This window comes from Canis lupus, chromosome 1 (genome assembly GCF_048164855.1).
Source record: "Canis lupus baileyi chromosome 1, mCanLup2.hap1, whole genome shotgun sequence".
Taxonomy (NCBI): domain Eukaryota; kingdom Metazoa; phylum Chordata; class Mammalia; order Carnivora; family Canidae; genus Canis; species Canis lupus.
In genome coordinates this window covers 30,613,393-30,628,896 of record NC_132838.1, presented here as the reverse complement: position 1 = coordinate 30,628,896, position 15,504 = coordinate 30,613,393, and the positions used below count along the sequence as shown (strand labels likewise).

Genomic DNA, 15,504 nt, shown 5'->3' with positions numbered 1-15,504 from the left:
TACAATATTACAGGCATATCTATCATATTAAGACTTTTAAGAAAGAATGATGTCCATTTTAGGTTTTGAGTTTTCAGAAGATGGAAACTAAATGTGTACAAAAATAAATAAACACAAGAGCTTCAACCAGCACTGAGCTTATAAACAGCTTATAAAATTAAGATAACCTATGTGAAGAAAAATGAGGACTACCTAAAAAATATGCTATTAAATTTTCATTATGTTACTGAAAAAAGGTGACTAAAGAATTAGAATACGAAAAGGACAAATAGAATTGATTAATCCAAATCCCAAATCAAAACAATTTTTAAAATAAAGTTATAGCCCCTATAGAATATAGAAGTTGCAAATTAATATGAAATAAATCTCAGCTGTCACGCAGAGAACTCATTCATTGATTCATTTATCCATTTGACAACTATCTAGCACTAAAGGTAGATTTAGTGACCTCTTCACAGAGTATAACCTTGAAATATGAGTAGGATTTTCCTAGAAGAGGCAAAGGAGGAGAGCTTCCCAGCAAATGGGATCAGCAAAAGCAAAGCCCAGAGGTGTGGAAGAGCAGAATGTGTTTGCAGAAAGGCAAAGAGACATAATTGGCAAAGGCTTGTGGCATGTGGAGGGAGGTACAGGGCGAGAAAGCTACACACGGAGGGGGCAATGGGGTGTGAAGGGCCTGGAATGAGAAACTCAGTAAGACACTCAACCTTTTATCTTGTAAGAAATGGAGAACATGTGGATTAAATTCTAAAGCTGGACTGTCGAATATGCAAATCAAAGGTCAAGTTTGGACGTGGTATTAAGTATTCGTAAGAAGGGTAGAATAATGAGTTCCTTTAGGTTCACAGATGCTGCCAGATTAGGAAAACATACCCATATTTTAAATACCTAAATGAGTTGGAGAAGCAGTGATTTTTTGAAGTGAAGAGAGGAAATAAGGACACTTCAACAAGAGCTTAGACAAGTAGTGGTTCCAGAATGTTCATGGGACAAGATCTAGATAATTACAGTCAGTTTGCCAGCCACTGTCCATTGGTCTCAGACTAGCAGAATCATCAAAAGGACCCAGTGATCTAAACTGGACTTTTTTGAAAACAAGCACATGGCCCTCAAGTGTTTTGAGTGCCTACTATGTTCAAGGTACGGTGCTAAGTGCTGGGTAATCAAAGATGAAAGAGATGATTTCTGCTGACAAGAAGTTCACAGTTGTACAGGGTAAGGGAGATATGGACAATAAAACAAATCATTGTGCTACAACTAAGACACTCTAATAAAAAGCTGTCTGCACAGTTCTACAATATTAGAAAAAGAAGAAACTAGTCAGTAGAGCATTCAGTTGCTTGTTCTCTGGAACGCTCAGCGTCAAGGATGCTTTCCTTTTCCTCTCCTCTTCCAGATAATTTTATTGATCTCTCAATAAATACAGAGAGGAGATTGCTAATTCTTTCCTCACCCCAGCTTTTAATAATCCCAAGGCTGTGGAGTATTGTGGGATCCTGTTTGTGAGATAGATAGGGTGGAGGTTGAATTGGAGAGCAACTCACCATAGGCATAGGTTACCAAATGTGGCAGATTCATTATTTGTTCATAATGTTTATTCCCTCTCTACACTTGTCACATTCATCTGTGGGCACAGTATGTTTCCTGATCCCAAAGACTTTGAGCTTGGCCAAGAAATTCACTTTGGCCAACAGAATCTTAGTGGACATGACATATGCTTCTGCCAAGCAGAAGCTTTAAGTTTGTGTGATATGGCTCTATCTGCCTTGTTTTTCTACCCTTGACCATGAGACTAGTAAACCCCAGATAAGGGCTGCTTCTTCAGCCTGTTTCCCAGAATGAGAAGATAGGTGGAGCCTTGCCAATCCTAGAGAAACCCAAGGTTAACCTGCAGACCTCATGTAAGATTAGTACGAAATAAATATTTGCTTTGCTAAACAACTAAGATTTGGGAGTTGCTTCTTTTCACAGTAATTGTTGACTAATGGATCAGATAAAGAGTGATAACCGAGGTGAGAAATGATTGTGGCTTAAATTAGAGTAGAGACACTAAAGTTGGGGGCATCGAGGACTATTTGGAAAGTAAAAGTAAAAGGGCCTTAGTAATTCATTGGAGGTGAAAGTGAAGAAAAAAAATAGAGGAGTGAATCATGATATCCAGATTTCTGGCTCAGCAACTGGAAAAGGGAAACAAAGACAAGCTAAAAAATTAAAGATGTTGGATTCCTTAGTGCATGCAAAGAAAATAATGGAGAATAAGTTAATATTGAAAAATATTTTAATACACATGTATGTGACTGTAATATTGAAGTGACTATCATCCATCTCTATTAAGCATCGAACAAGGGGAAATAAGCTTAATTTGCATGAAAAGAGGTTATTACACTCAAGAATGACACTTCTGACGAGAAGGTTGTTAGATATTAGAATGCATTATCCATGGTATTCAAGGAATTTTCTTTTACAGGATATATTTAGTTCCAGATTAGACATGGAATTTTCAAATTAATTATGAAGGAATCTTTCCTAGTGGTGTGATTTTACATTATTCTTTCTTATTTTTCAATGACTCTAAGTGGGTTAATTTTATGTCTCTGAGCCCTTCTTTCACTGTCTATAAAAACAAGGAAATGGAACTAGACAATTTTTCAAAATACCTCACCACTGTAAATAGAAAACAGATCCCACCAGTATCGCAGAACATTGGAGAATAAACATCAGGCTAATAGTCTGGGGAAGTTGTAGGAACGATGCCTGTGTACAAATGTCCTTTTACATATTGATATAGATAAAAAGACTATGCTCTTTTTAAATCACTGTGTACTTCTTATAAGGAAAACAAAGTGGTTAAAATTATTTTTGACATAATTAAAATGTACAAAAATGGTTGAGAAATGTAACTTGCTGTGGCCTTTTTTTCCCCCTATAAATTCCAAATGTTTAATGCCTTAACCTCTGCTTCAGGTGCCAACAGAATTAAACTTTCCAGTTTGGCCTAAATTGCTACAGTTTGCCTTGGGGGAAATATTAGGCTAAGCAACATCTACATATAACCTTAGACCTAACCCAGCATAAAACATTGTATATATTACTCATAATTCTTGGGTTTGACAATTGAGCTGCTCTTATAGCTATTGGAATCCTAACAGCTGGGTGCTTTAAGTACAATTTCACATTATTAAGCGAGATTTTACTTACAAAGTAAGTACAATTTACTTACAATTTAAGTACAATTTCACATTATTAAGCGAGATTTTACTTACAAAGTATCTGATCGATCAACTGATCTATCTATCTACCTAACTTTTTTTAAAGGATGTCCTTCAGGATTTTCATGCCAGGCTGTTGTCAAGGATCTATACATGCAGTAGTTCTAAATTTGTTCCAGAATAACTGAAATCATAGATTACCGTTCAGTGAACACCATTTACTGGGTAAATAGTCCTGCAGAGTCAGACACTATAAAATGCAGAAAGGAAGGAAGCCAGGGTTAAAATATAGACTATGCCATATGAGACCCAGAGAGGAAGTTAGGTTGCAAAATAAATTAAAAAAAAAAGGTTTCTGATCAAAGAGTTCCTCAAATCCTAAAAATAAATAAGAACATGCTGACTCTTAATCAACCAGTTAAAGATAAAGCAGTAGGTATTCTGAAATATACGGGGAGCAGGACCTAAAACCCTATAATTATGAATCACAAAATAATTACTTACACTATCAACCCAGTGCTCTCTATGCCATCAGAGCTAATAAAGAGGGTTTCTGCTAGTTCATAGGAAACAACCTTTTTGAACTAAAGATGTCCAGAATATAATTTTGCACATAGATATTCAATCAAAATGTATTGAATGATAGGTTATTAGGGTCAAAACCCCTCAACTCTATAAAGGAAACTAACTACTGTTTTATCTATTTGGCCCAACATACTCATCATGGAATATTTAGAATGCCCGAGAGCTATATGCCAGAGAGCCCATACCGGTAGTTATTTGTAAGCAAGTTAACAATTTTTTAAATGGGAGGAGAAGAAATTAAATAATGGCTATTTGAAGTCTTATTCTTAGTAGTGATATGAAACAGTGGTTTTAGTTTACACACCAACAATAAAAATATGTAATAATGCTAAACACTCATGGTGTGCTCTTATGCCAGACACTGTTCTAATCACAGTTATGTGTATATACTCAGTTCTCACAAAAACCCTATGAGTTATGTACTATTATCCCCATCTTACAAATGAGTAAACTGAGGCATAGAGAAGTAACTGGCTTAAGAGCACACAGCTAGTAAGTGACAGAGCCGGAATTCAAATACAGGCAGCTTATCTCCATCATCTGTGCTCTTATCCAAATATTTTGATGCCTCTCCAATAAGCTAATGTTTATTTCATTCTCTTTCATAAGCCCAGAATTTCTCCCAAAGAAAAGTGTAACAACACAAAACAAGTCTCATATATTCCATTGTTGCATATTTTCCTTGGTATATTTTAGTGACTGTTAATGTTAAAGGAAAATCTGCTTTTCACAGATCTCCAGCCCATGCTCAATTCAACCTATTCTTTCAACTTCTAATATGAAAAGCAAAATGGCAAATGTACATATATCTTAATTTTTAATTTTTATAAATATTTATTTATCTACTCATCTAAACTTTGAACAGAAATGGAGGAAAAATTGAACTCAAAAAGAATTTGAGGGATCCCTGGGTGGCGCAGTGGTTTAGTGCCTGCCTTTGGCCCAGGGCGTGATCCTGGAGACCCGGGATTGAATCCCATGTCAGGCTCCCGGTGCATGGAGCCTGCTTCTCCCTCTGCCTGTGTCTTTGCCTGTGTGTGTGTGTGTGTGTGTGTGTGTGTGTGTGTGACTATCATAAATTTTAAAAAAAAATAAAAAAGAATTTGAACAAAATATAATTAGATCTTTACTTTATGTCCTTATGTTTTTTAACTGGTACATACTTGTCAAATTGTAAATATAATCAATTCCATGAACAATGACTTTCTGAGTGATAGAAGCTTGTCAGGTTTATTATCAATATATAGCAGGTAGTGGGAAAACCAGAAAGTCAATCTGCCCAGACAATGTCTAACTGCAGCTGCATTGGTCAAAGGCATCCTTATGATGATCCTGCGGCAGTTTGGCTCCTACTCCAAAATCCTATCTGTCAAGAACTGTGAAGAGTCTGAGATTTTTACCTGACATGCACAATCTTGGCTTCCACAGTTTCACGTATGATAGTAAAGACATGAGCCTCTGAGTTTGAGACAAAAGACTCTATGTGTGCTAGCACAACAGGCAGCATGAACTTTCATGTTCATATCAATGCTCTAATCTCCTAAATCTTGCTGTAGTCATAAATGAAGGTGGCTTAAGGGCATGTTGCACATGGAATGGATTTGCAATACAGCTGAGGAGTTCCAAGCTCAGGAAACCTTTTCTTTCTTTTTTTTTTTTTTTTTAAAGCAAACCTGCCCTGGGGCACCTGGGTGGCTCAGTGGTTGAGCGTCCGCCTTTGGCTCAGGTAGTGATCCTGGGGTCCTGGGATTGAGTCCTGCATCAGGCTCCCAGTGAGACGCCTGCTTCTCCCCCTGCCTATGTCTCTGCCTCTCCCTGTGTATCTCTCATGAATAAATAAATAATACCTTAAAACAAACAAACAAACAAACAAACCAAAACCTGTCGAATCATTAGCCCCAGAGAGAGATGATATTATACCCAACAGCAAACAAATCTGCCCTCAGCTCTGGGGAGAGAAACACTGTGGCCATCTTCCAAGTCTATTTCCTATGCAAACACCTTTGCAAAGATAGTCCAGACCAAGAACTGGAACTGTCAGTGGCTTGGTTCACAGGTCACAAGGAACACAAGAGATCCAGAGAACTCTTTCCTGGTATGCTTTTACTGGACTACAGCCATTTGTCAGCAATACACTGGTATGGCCATGCAGCGTAAGTGAATGAAGGCTAGAATTAATTTGTAGTGATTAAGTTTTTAATTACTTAAGTTCAGTAATTACGTTCTACCTATGATCCTCCAAACCACGGAAGCCTGGAAAGGCCACCAATGCTACTGACCCCAGAGACCAACCACCAGCCCACTACAAGTAAGAGTACACCTTGCTCTAACTACTCAGAAGAGCCAAGATATCCCTGAGAGATTTGTCCCTTCTCTTTCCCCCTAGTTTCTCTGCCCCCACTACCACCCAGAATGCCTACAGATTACCTACCTTTCTGCTTAATCCTTTCTGGACCTTTGACAATTTATGGAGCAAGCAAAATCTGTCTCTACACTATCTGTCTTCTGCCCGTTATCATTCCTTCTGCCTTAATATATGCTTACCCCATCCCACAATCTTGTACCTACACTAATTGGGTACATCCATAATGACTAAACGGTTTCCCTTGCTCACTCAGCCCCAGCCCTCCTCTCCTAAAGGATGGTTTCTTTTCTTTTCTTTTTTTTTCAGATAGGTATCATGTCCTCTAAGAAGGCTTCTTTGTTCATTCCCTCACACATATACCTGAGATGATGATGACAGCTGTCAATTCTTTGTTCTTCCACAAACTACTGTCTCCAGGCTTACCACCACCTTGTATTATTATTATTATCAGTCTACATGACAGTCTCCTTTCCTAAATTTTGAATGCCTGGAGGTCAGAGGGTTTCTCTTATTACTCACAAGTAACCAATAGCCTAACTCAATGGCTGGCATATAGTGACCATTTATAGAACTGTTTGTGGGATGAATGAGTGAATGAATGAATGAATGAATGAATAATGCAGTCCCACTGAGCTCACTCACAACTGAACAGAAGTCTCACAGCAGCAAAGGCTTTAAGGCTAAGTAAAAACCTCCAGTGGCCAAATAGCAAGCCCCATTTCAGGCAAGGGCCTGTTTCCAGCTCATGTAATAGCAAGAAAAGGTTACCTGTAGACTAAGGGTTTGTTACATCCAAACATTAATCCATCACTTGTTAAATACAGTTTGAGAGCAAACATACAAACATATAGGAACCTCTCACCATTCCTGAAGAATACAAATTATATTATTTACATTATAGCATTTCTTTTAAATTTTGAATATTTTAAGTCAGAGGAAGGTATGTGATCAAGAAGAGCATTAGCCTTATAGTTACTAAGAACTTATTCTTAATCTGGAAGGTAAGAAATTGAATTATAAGACAAATTTGCCAACTGGAAACTTTAAGAACTAATCTTTCATTGGTAGGTGTGTTCAAAGAAGTTGCAAACAATACATTTTGGTGGCTTAAACTAAGCTGAGTCGGTTGGTTTGTGTTCCACATGGAGTCTGCTGTAGCCTAGATGTTCTTCAAGCTTCCTGTGCCCTTAGGATGACTCAGCCATGCACCTGCAGACCAGGCATTCACTCCCACAATCTGCATGGCCAGGAAGGAGGTCTTGCGCCAGCAGTTAGGTGCTTTTGAAGAGACTAAAATTACTTTTAACTGAAACCCATCTGAACAATCGGTAGCCACAGAAAGAAGCATTGCCTACACTTAAGCAGATACTCCCCCAAAACACAGTTGCCATCAATCCCTGCCAAGGGAGTTTTCTGTGAGGAAAAAGACTGACCTTTAGCCCTGGGAAGTGTGAATTCAGCTCTCCAGTGGCATTAAAGAACCCAGTAGAGTCTCTCCCATTTTCCATTGAAGCTCTCACCTCCTCCCACACATTTTTGCTATATCAATATTTGCTTCCAGCTATTCAGCAGGTGACTGATAATTGCCACCTGCCTCTGTATTCATGCAGATCTGAAGAAACCTTGTCTTCTCTCCTGGTCTGTTGTCAGCTAATTTGCATCTCCCCAACCTTCAGAACCTAAGGTGACAGAGGAAAAGTTTTCTTCCCACCCCTTTCTACACATACCACTTCTATTCCTATTTCATTAGCCTTGGTGAATTACAAGACCAAATCTACACTCGAGCAGTTGGGAAAGTACATCTGTTCATTATGCCCAGATTAGAAAGTAGGGAGGGATTGGTGAATCCTTCTACTGTCTGCCTCAGGGAGGGGTGGAAAAGAAAGGCATTTTACTCACAGCTAAGTTCAAAACAAAGTAGAAATAGAGTGAGCTCCCCCAAAATGACTTTTCTGGAGATCATGTGTTGTTGAAGATGGCATCGCAGAGCATGAAACTATACCCACTGATGGGAAATAGCTTCATCTCTTTTTCCATGGATGTGCTTCCTAAGCCCTTGGACAAGGGGAAACACATCCATGAAACAATTTGGCAGAAAAATTTCTAGTCATTAGGATACAGTAAAAGTAATAGTGTTGATTTGATCACTTTCCAAAGGAGTTGTAATAAACCAGCCAAGAGGAAAGTTGTAAGAGTCAGGAGGTGGGAGGTGACACAAAAGAGGATTAGAAACACTTGTCCACACTCTGCAGAAGCTCAGCCTTCAAAACTGGTGTGACATCTGTTTCCAGCAAAGGAAACCAGAAAAAAAGAAAAGACAGCCTATGGAATGGGAGAGAATATTTGCAGATGATTTAACTGACAAGGGGTTAATATCCAAAATATATAAAGAACCCACATAACTGCATATCAAAAAAAATTAACCCAATTAAAAAGTAGGCAGAAGACCTGGATAGACATTTCTCCAAAGAAGATATACAGAAGGCCAATAGACATGAATAGACGCTCAATATTACATTCATGGGGAAAATGCAAATCAAAACCACAATGACATAACATCCCACACCTGTTAGAATGGCTAAACTCAAAAAGACAAAAATAACAAGTGATGATGAGGATATGGAGAAAAGGGAGCCCTCGTGCACTGTTGGTAGGAATGCAAAGTAGTGCAGCCCCTGTGGAAAACAGTATGAAGGTTCCTCAAAAAATTAAAAACAGAACTACCATATGATTCAGCAATTCCACTTCTGAGTATTTACCTGAAGAAAATGAAAACTCTAATTCAAAAGGATATATACACTCCTATGTTCATTGCAGCTTGATTTATAATAGCCAAGCTTTGGACGCAACCTAACTGTCCATTAATAGATGAATGGATAGGGGGAGCTGCGGGCTTTGGTGCAGACATGGCCAAGTCCAAGAACCACACCATGCACAACCAGTCACGAAAATGGCACAGAAATGGCATCAAGAAACCCCGGTCACAAAGATACGGATCTCTTAAGGGGGTAGACCCCAAGTTCCTGAGGAACATGCACTTTGCCAAGAAGCACAAGAAGGGCCTGAAGAAGATACAGGCCAACAATGCCAAGGCCATGACTGCACGTGCTGAGGCTATCAAGGCCCTTGTCAAGCCCAAGGAGGTTAAGCCCAAGATCCCAAAGGGCGGCAGCCACAAGCTCAATCTACTGGCTTACATCACTCACCCCAAGTTCGGGAAACGTGCTCGTGCCTGCATTGCCAAAGGTCTCAGGCTCTGCCGGCCAAAGGCCAAGGCCAAGGCTCAAACCAAGGACCAGGCTGCAGCTGCGACCCCGGCTCTGGCTCCTGCTTCTACTCCTGCAGCGCAGGCTCCCAAAGGTGCCCAGGCCCCCACAAAGGCTCCAGTGTAGAGGCTTCTGCCTGCCAGTGTGAGGACGGAAGGACTGGTATGACCCCTGGGCTTCTGTCTGCATGGGCCTGGTGTCCTCCTGTGCTATTTGTACAAATAAACCTGCGTCAGGATCTGTAAAAAAAAAAAAAAAAAAAAAAAAAAAGATGAATGGATAAAGAAGATGTTTGGCACACATACAAATATACACACATAAACACACGCACACAGTATTGCTCAGCCATAAAAAAGAAAGAAATCTTACCAGTTGCAACAACATGGATGGACCTAGTAGGATGGACCTTCCTACTAAGTGGAATAAGTCAGAGAAAGGCAAGTACTGTATGATTTTACTTATATGTGGAATCCAAAAAACAAAATAGGAACTGACTCAAAGATACCAAAAACAATCTGGAAGTTGCCAGAGGGGAATAGGATGGGGAAATGAGCAAAATTGGGAAAGGAGATTCAAAGGTATAAACTTCCGGTTAGAAAACAAATGCCGCAGAGATATAATACATGGCATAGAGAATATAGTCAATAGTATTGTAGCAACTTTGTATGGTGACAGATGGTAGTTGGATGATCACTTCCAAATGTATATAAATGTATCATGCTTTACACCTGAAACTAAGATAATATCATATGCCAATTACACTTCAACTAAAAAAAAATCTGTATCCACCTGGCTGTTTGAGCAGTAGGTTTGTAGGAGAGCACGTAGAACTAGTTACTTGTACCTAGAATGAGAATGGGTTAAATTCTCAATGTTCACATTAGATATCATTGGAAAAGTTACCCATCGTGTTCCTTCCTGGAAACTAGGGTAGTCAGGGATGACACACTCAGGCTTCTCTATTAGGCCACCCGTGGTTCAAGGACAAAGGGATCGGCAGGCTTCCGCCAAGCATATACATTTGCAAACTGCTGCCACTTGGTTCCCAAGGCCAGAGGCTGGCTGTTGACAAAGGAGGCTGAGCGACAGACGTACTTTTTACTCTCCCTGCCGGGCAGGCTCTATGTTCTCAGGAAAAGCTACCGGATTCCTTAGAGAGCTACAGTCGGGTTAGTGAGATCAACAGGAGTAACTCAACATTTCCTTGCCATGATAAAAGAAATACTCTGACCAGAGTCTACCCTTGCCTCTTAGAAAGCAAAGCAAACTGAAAAAGAACTACCTTTGACAAATTAAATTTTAAAATCTTGTCTTTGGACAGTTTCATTGGTTATATAGGGGTTAGAAGTTCACAGGCCAGGGTTTTGAACAACTCAATAATTCAATTTTTAAATCTATTCAAAATAAGGTATGATTTCATAAGCGGCTTCATGTCTATTGCTTTGAGCAAGACCCATTAAAGTCTGCCTAGAAAAAAACATCATTTACCTCCAGGCAAAATGCCAAGTATACACCCCAAATAAACCTTATAAAACAAAACTTCTCTTCACAAGTGTGCTTTTCGACTCTTCTGCTGAAGATCATGTACTACACACCTTTAAAAATAAGACAACAGACCTAAAATGGAGTTGCTTATGCTAAGCAACACATCACCAAACTGAAACTGAATCAGAGTTTTAGGTGTCTGAGAAATGGAATCTTAAACCAGTCCATTAGGAATTGTCGGGTCAGCATTTATTAGGTAATCTGCCTGATAGACTCCTGGTCATCCACTAAAGGGAAATAACCTTTCATTAACTATCCACTTTATGGCCTAGTATGGCTTCCTGTTCCAACCCTTCTGCTTATAGAATTCTTTTATTTTGTATAGCTCTTTAGCACCTTTCTATCTGCTGGATAGGATGCTGCCCAATTCATGAACTGTTGAATAAAGTTAATAAGATCATTTAAACTTTCTTTTTAACAGCACATAACAAAGTTGAATTCATTCAATCCTCACTACACTCCCCTATGAATAAGTACCCTTATATTATTCATTTGTCAAATGGCAGAGCTCAACGTCACCAAGCTAGTATTTGGCAGAGAATTCGATCCAGGAAGACTGACTTCAGAGCCCACATTCTTAGTCTGTGCATTCTCTACTCTTATTTACAGCAAGATCTTCAGTGTCCATATGATTTATGATTGTACAGTCCTTAAAATTAGAGGCATTTGGCCCATCAGATATTCATTCAGTTTCAATTGCTTTGAGAAAGTGTTATTTGGGAATAAAGATAAATTTAGGAGGGCTATAAGTTTAAAAACTTTTTTATGATTTTATTTATTTATTTATTTGAGAGAAAGTGAGACAGAGATAGCATGAGAGCATGAGGGAGGAGAGGGAGAAGCAGGCTCTCCACTGAGCAGGACCCTGGGATCATGACCCGAGTCAAAGGAAGGCACTTAACTGGCTGAGCCACCCAGGTGTCCTCATAAGTTAAAATTTTAAAAATTATAACTTCTAAAATACTCAGGCTTTTCCAATAGACAAGTGTTTCTCAGAATAACAAGATGCATGGACATCTTTGGCCACATGAAGGGCAGACAGGCTCAAGGAGAAACTGACATTTGATATTTATGTATCCGGGCTTTACGTGTTACCTGATGGAATCTTCATAACACTTCCAGGTAAAAATCTCCATTTTTATTATTTCTGTTTCTTAGATGTAGAAACTGATGTACAGAGGCATTTGGTAACATTACAAATATCCATAAAATGGCATATATTTGAATCTAAGCATGCCTGATTCCAGAATCTATGGTCTCAACACCCTCATTTCCCGCACTGTTACACAAGAGCACAAATATATGGTGCATGGCTATCACCAAACACAACGAGGTGAACTTGATCCAAATACAGCATCCCAGAATCTTCCAATACTCCTCGCAATTGTAGATTAATAATGTACTGATTATGTAATGTAGTGACTAATGTAATGGGCACTAGTGGATAAAGAGGAAAGAAAAGTAACGAGAGATTGACATTGTCACACAGTCCATATGTGCCACATTTGTGTGCAAGATCACTAGTGTGAGGGACCAATGCCACTCTACTTGGCTGAGAATCACAATCATTCTGGTCCAGCTTCTCACTGCAGAACACTAGTTATCTAATGTCTCTGAGCCATATTTGTCAGGTTGTAAAGTGGAGATATAAACATCTCCTACTATATCACAGAGTACACATTAGTTATCACATTAATTATCTGTTGCTGGTGAAGGGTAGCAGAATATGCCACCCCAAAATATTTCACTTTAGCATAAGGATTACTTTGAGCTGAAGGCAAGTGAGAAGAAGCAGATACAAGAAAAGCTCTCTGTCCTCTCCCTATTTGCCTTAAAGAAGGAAGTAAATGTATAAAGGTGTCCCCCTTCCTCCAGCTCTACTAGAAAGAAAAAATCAATCAACAGAGATAAATAACTCTAGATTGTTATCAGGCAGCAGAGAAATCTACATAAAAAAACCTTACCACTTTGCCCTTATCTATCATTATTTGCCTGCCCACAATGTGCCAGCCTTGGAAGCTCAAAGTCCTTTTCCTTTGTCTTGTCATTTCTCAAAAAAAAAAAAAAAAAAAAAAAAAAAAAAAGTATTGTTCTTTGTTAAGATTCTATATAAGCCCAAATTCTAACCACCCTTTGAGTTGCCCATCACCGAGTGCTCTAGTGCACAAGTTCAGTGCACATGTTAATAAACTTCTGTTTGTTTTTCTCTTGTTAATCTGTTTTTGTCAGTCTCATTTCCAGAGTCTCAGCTGGAAAACTTAGGAATGAAGTGGAAGAAAGTTAAGTTTTTCCTTCCCTACTCCGTGTAACAAATTACTCCAACCAATACTTGGTAGCTTAGAACAATACAAGTTTATAATAAAATTTTCCGCTGGAATCCAGAGATTGTTATCTGAGTCTTCTGCATCAGGGTCTCTCACTGGCTGCAGCCAAGGCAATCTGAAGGCTCAACTGGGGAAAGATTTATTTCCAAGTTCATTTACATGATGGTTGGAAGAATTCGGATCTTCTCTAGTTACTGGACTGAGGACCTCAGCTCCTCACTGGCTATTGGTCAAAAGCTGCCCTCCTTCCTTTGCCATGTGGCCTGTCTAACATGGCAGCTAGCTTTAAAGCCAATGAGAGAGTCTACCAACAAAACAAAAGTCACGATCTTTTGTAATCTAATCACAGAAGTGATATCCTACTGCTTTGCCCTATTTTATTGGCTAGAGGCAAGTCCCCAGGTCCAGTCTGCATTCACGAGGAGGGGATTACAGAAGACGTGAATATCAGTAGGCAGGGATCATTGGGGGCCCATCTTAGAAGTCTACCTACCACAGGCAGGCAGTGTGAGTGGGGATCCACCAAGTGACATGTTTGAAAGCACTTACAAATCTGGTAAAGTTATGGTTGCTATTCAAACATGGCATTTCTCTTACAGCTTAAATTTTCAAAATGAGAATTTGGATATAATTCCATTGATTCATTGCATTCATTGCATTCCATGCCAATTGGTTAGAATGTGAGCTTGATCAGATATTGGCACTGTGTGCCTGAGAAAAGAGCTGCCTAAGAACACGTTAGCTACTTTGTCTGAGGGTCTACAAGCTAGTTGAGGCCAGGAGCTATGCTGGTTTTCTTTGTTTTCATTTTATACGTGTATGTGTTTTTTTAAACCATGTAATTTTAATTTAGGATTAAAAAAACAGATTGTAAATAATAGTTTATAATTCACTGATTTTGTTCTGGTCTTAAAGTGTTATTTTATTATTCTCTATAACATTTGATTATTGTTTTCTAAGTTTTGATTAAACACTTTATTGTTTTAGCTTTATGGCAAAGCACACATGTAAAAAACTTGTAATTGAATTTTCTGCAGGAAAAATAACTTTTTAATGAGCTTTTGAAACTCTAGTTTCTTACCCCTTTTACTCAACCACCCCATTGAAATCAATAGTTTGGAAGTGCTTGGGTGGCTTAGTGGTTGAGCATCTGCCTTCAGCTCAGGTTGTGATCTGCTTCTCCCATTGCCTATGTCTCTGCCTCTGTGTCTGTCATGAATAAATAAATAAAATCTTAAAAAAAGAGAAAGTCTATTTGTCTTAAGTTGTATCTGAATATTAACCTTCCTAGTTCCTAACACTCTCAATCAGAATGAATTTTTACTTTTATCTTCTCTCAGCACTTGCTTATCCCTCTAGTGAATTACTTGGAGTACTCTAACTGGTATTAGTTCTGTGCATGTGTGTATATGCGTGCCTACACATATACATCTCCTGCAAACAGATTGTGAGTTCTTTAAGGGCAGGACCTGTACCTTGCTCAACCTTCTGTTCAAACAGCTAACACAGCACCTTGCATAAAATAAGTGCCCAGTAAGTGTTTGTTGGATTGCATTTCTCTGTCCTCTGACACATTATGCCAACTGTTGCGGCTCATGCAACTTCTCAACTTCCTCAATTCTAAGAAGCTCAGCTAATAGAGCTTAAAACCCACAGATTGCAGAAAGAAGATAAGATAAAACACACAGAATGAGTCTTGAAAAGGACATATTACAGATGGAATTGACATTGACAAAACATAAAAAATATAAAAATGTAACAGAACTGATTAATTCTGTCCAGTAAATAAATAAAATTAAGTAACGTCCCCAGTTAGTTGTAGACCTATTACTGCTGGCCCAAGCAGGGGTAGATTCCTACAAGCTCTTCTGATCACAGAGTAGGACCATTCAATCTGGCAGACCCAGACAGAACTTTGCTGAAAGTGTCTGATCCTATCTGAAACTATTCAGTTTACAGAATAGACAAGTTGGGCTCCATTTGCAAGAGTTCCAGTGCCCTGTCTTGAGAGAGACATATTTTATTTGTTTGTGTTGGTTCATATTTTTCAGTTGGATGTGGGGAGGAAGGGCAATGATTGGAAATTGATTTTCTCACCAAGCATCACGCATGGTCTTCTACACTTAGGAAAGGCAGTCAAGCCAGAATGTGCTCCAGGTGTTGGATCTACCTATCACTGGGACTCATTTCATTCTTTCTTCTTCTTTTTT

At 38.9% G+C, this 15,504-nt stretch overlaps 1 long non-coding RNA gene and 1 pseudogene across 1 annotated transcript in view; one reads left to right on the top strand and one right to left on the bottom strand.

Annotated features, from left to right (window-relative positions):
- LOC140614276 (uncharacterized) overlaps positions 1-7,755 on the bottom strand; it is a 39,444-nt gene extending 31,689 nt beyond the window's left edge. The window contains exon 1 of the long non-coding RNA XR_012015174.1: positions 7,593-7,755. This is a non-coding gene — a long non-coding RNA (uncharacterized lncRNA). The remainder of the gene's footprint in view (positions 1-7,592) is intronic.
- A 1,290-nt stretch (positions 7,756-9,045) lies between these two features.
- On the top strand, positions 9,046-9,687 carry LOC140614227 (large ribosomal subunit protein eL29 pseudogene; annotated as a pseudogene).
- The last annotated feature ends 5,817 nt before the right edge of the window (positions 9,688-15,504 follow it).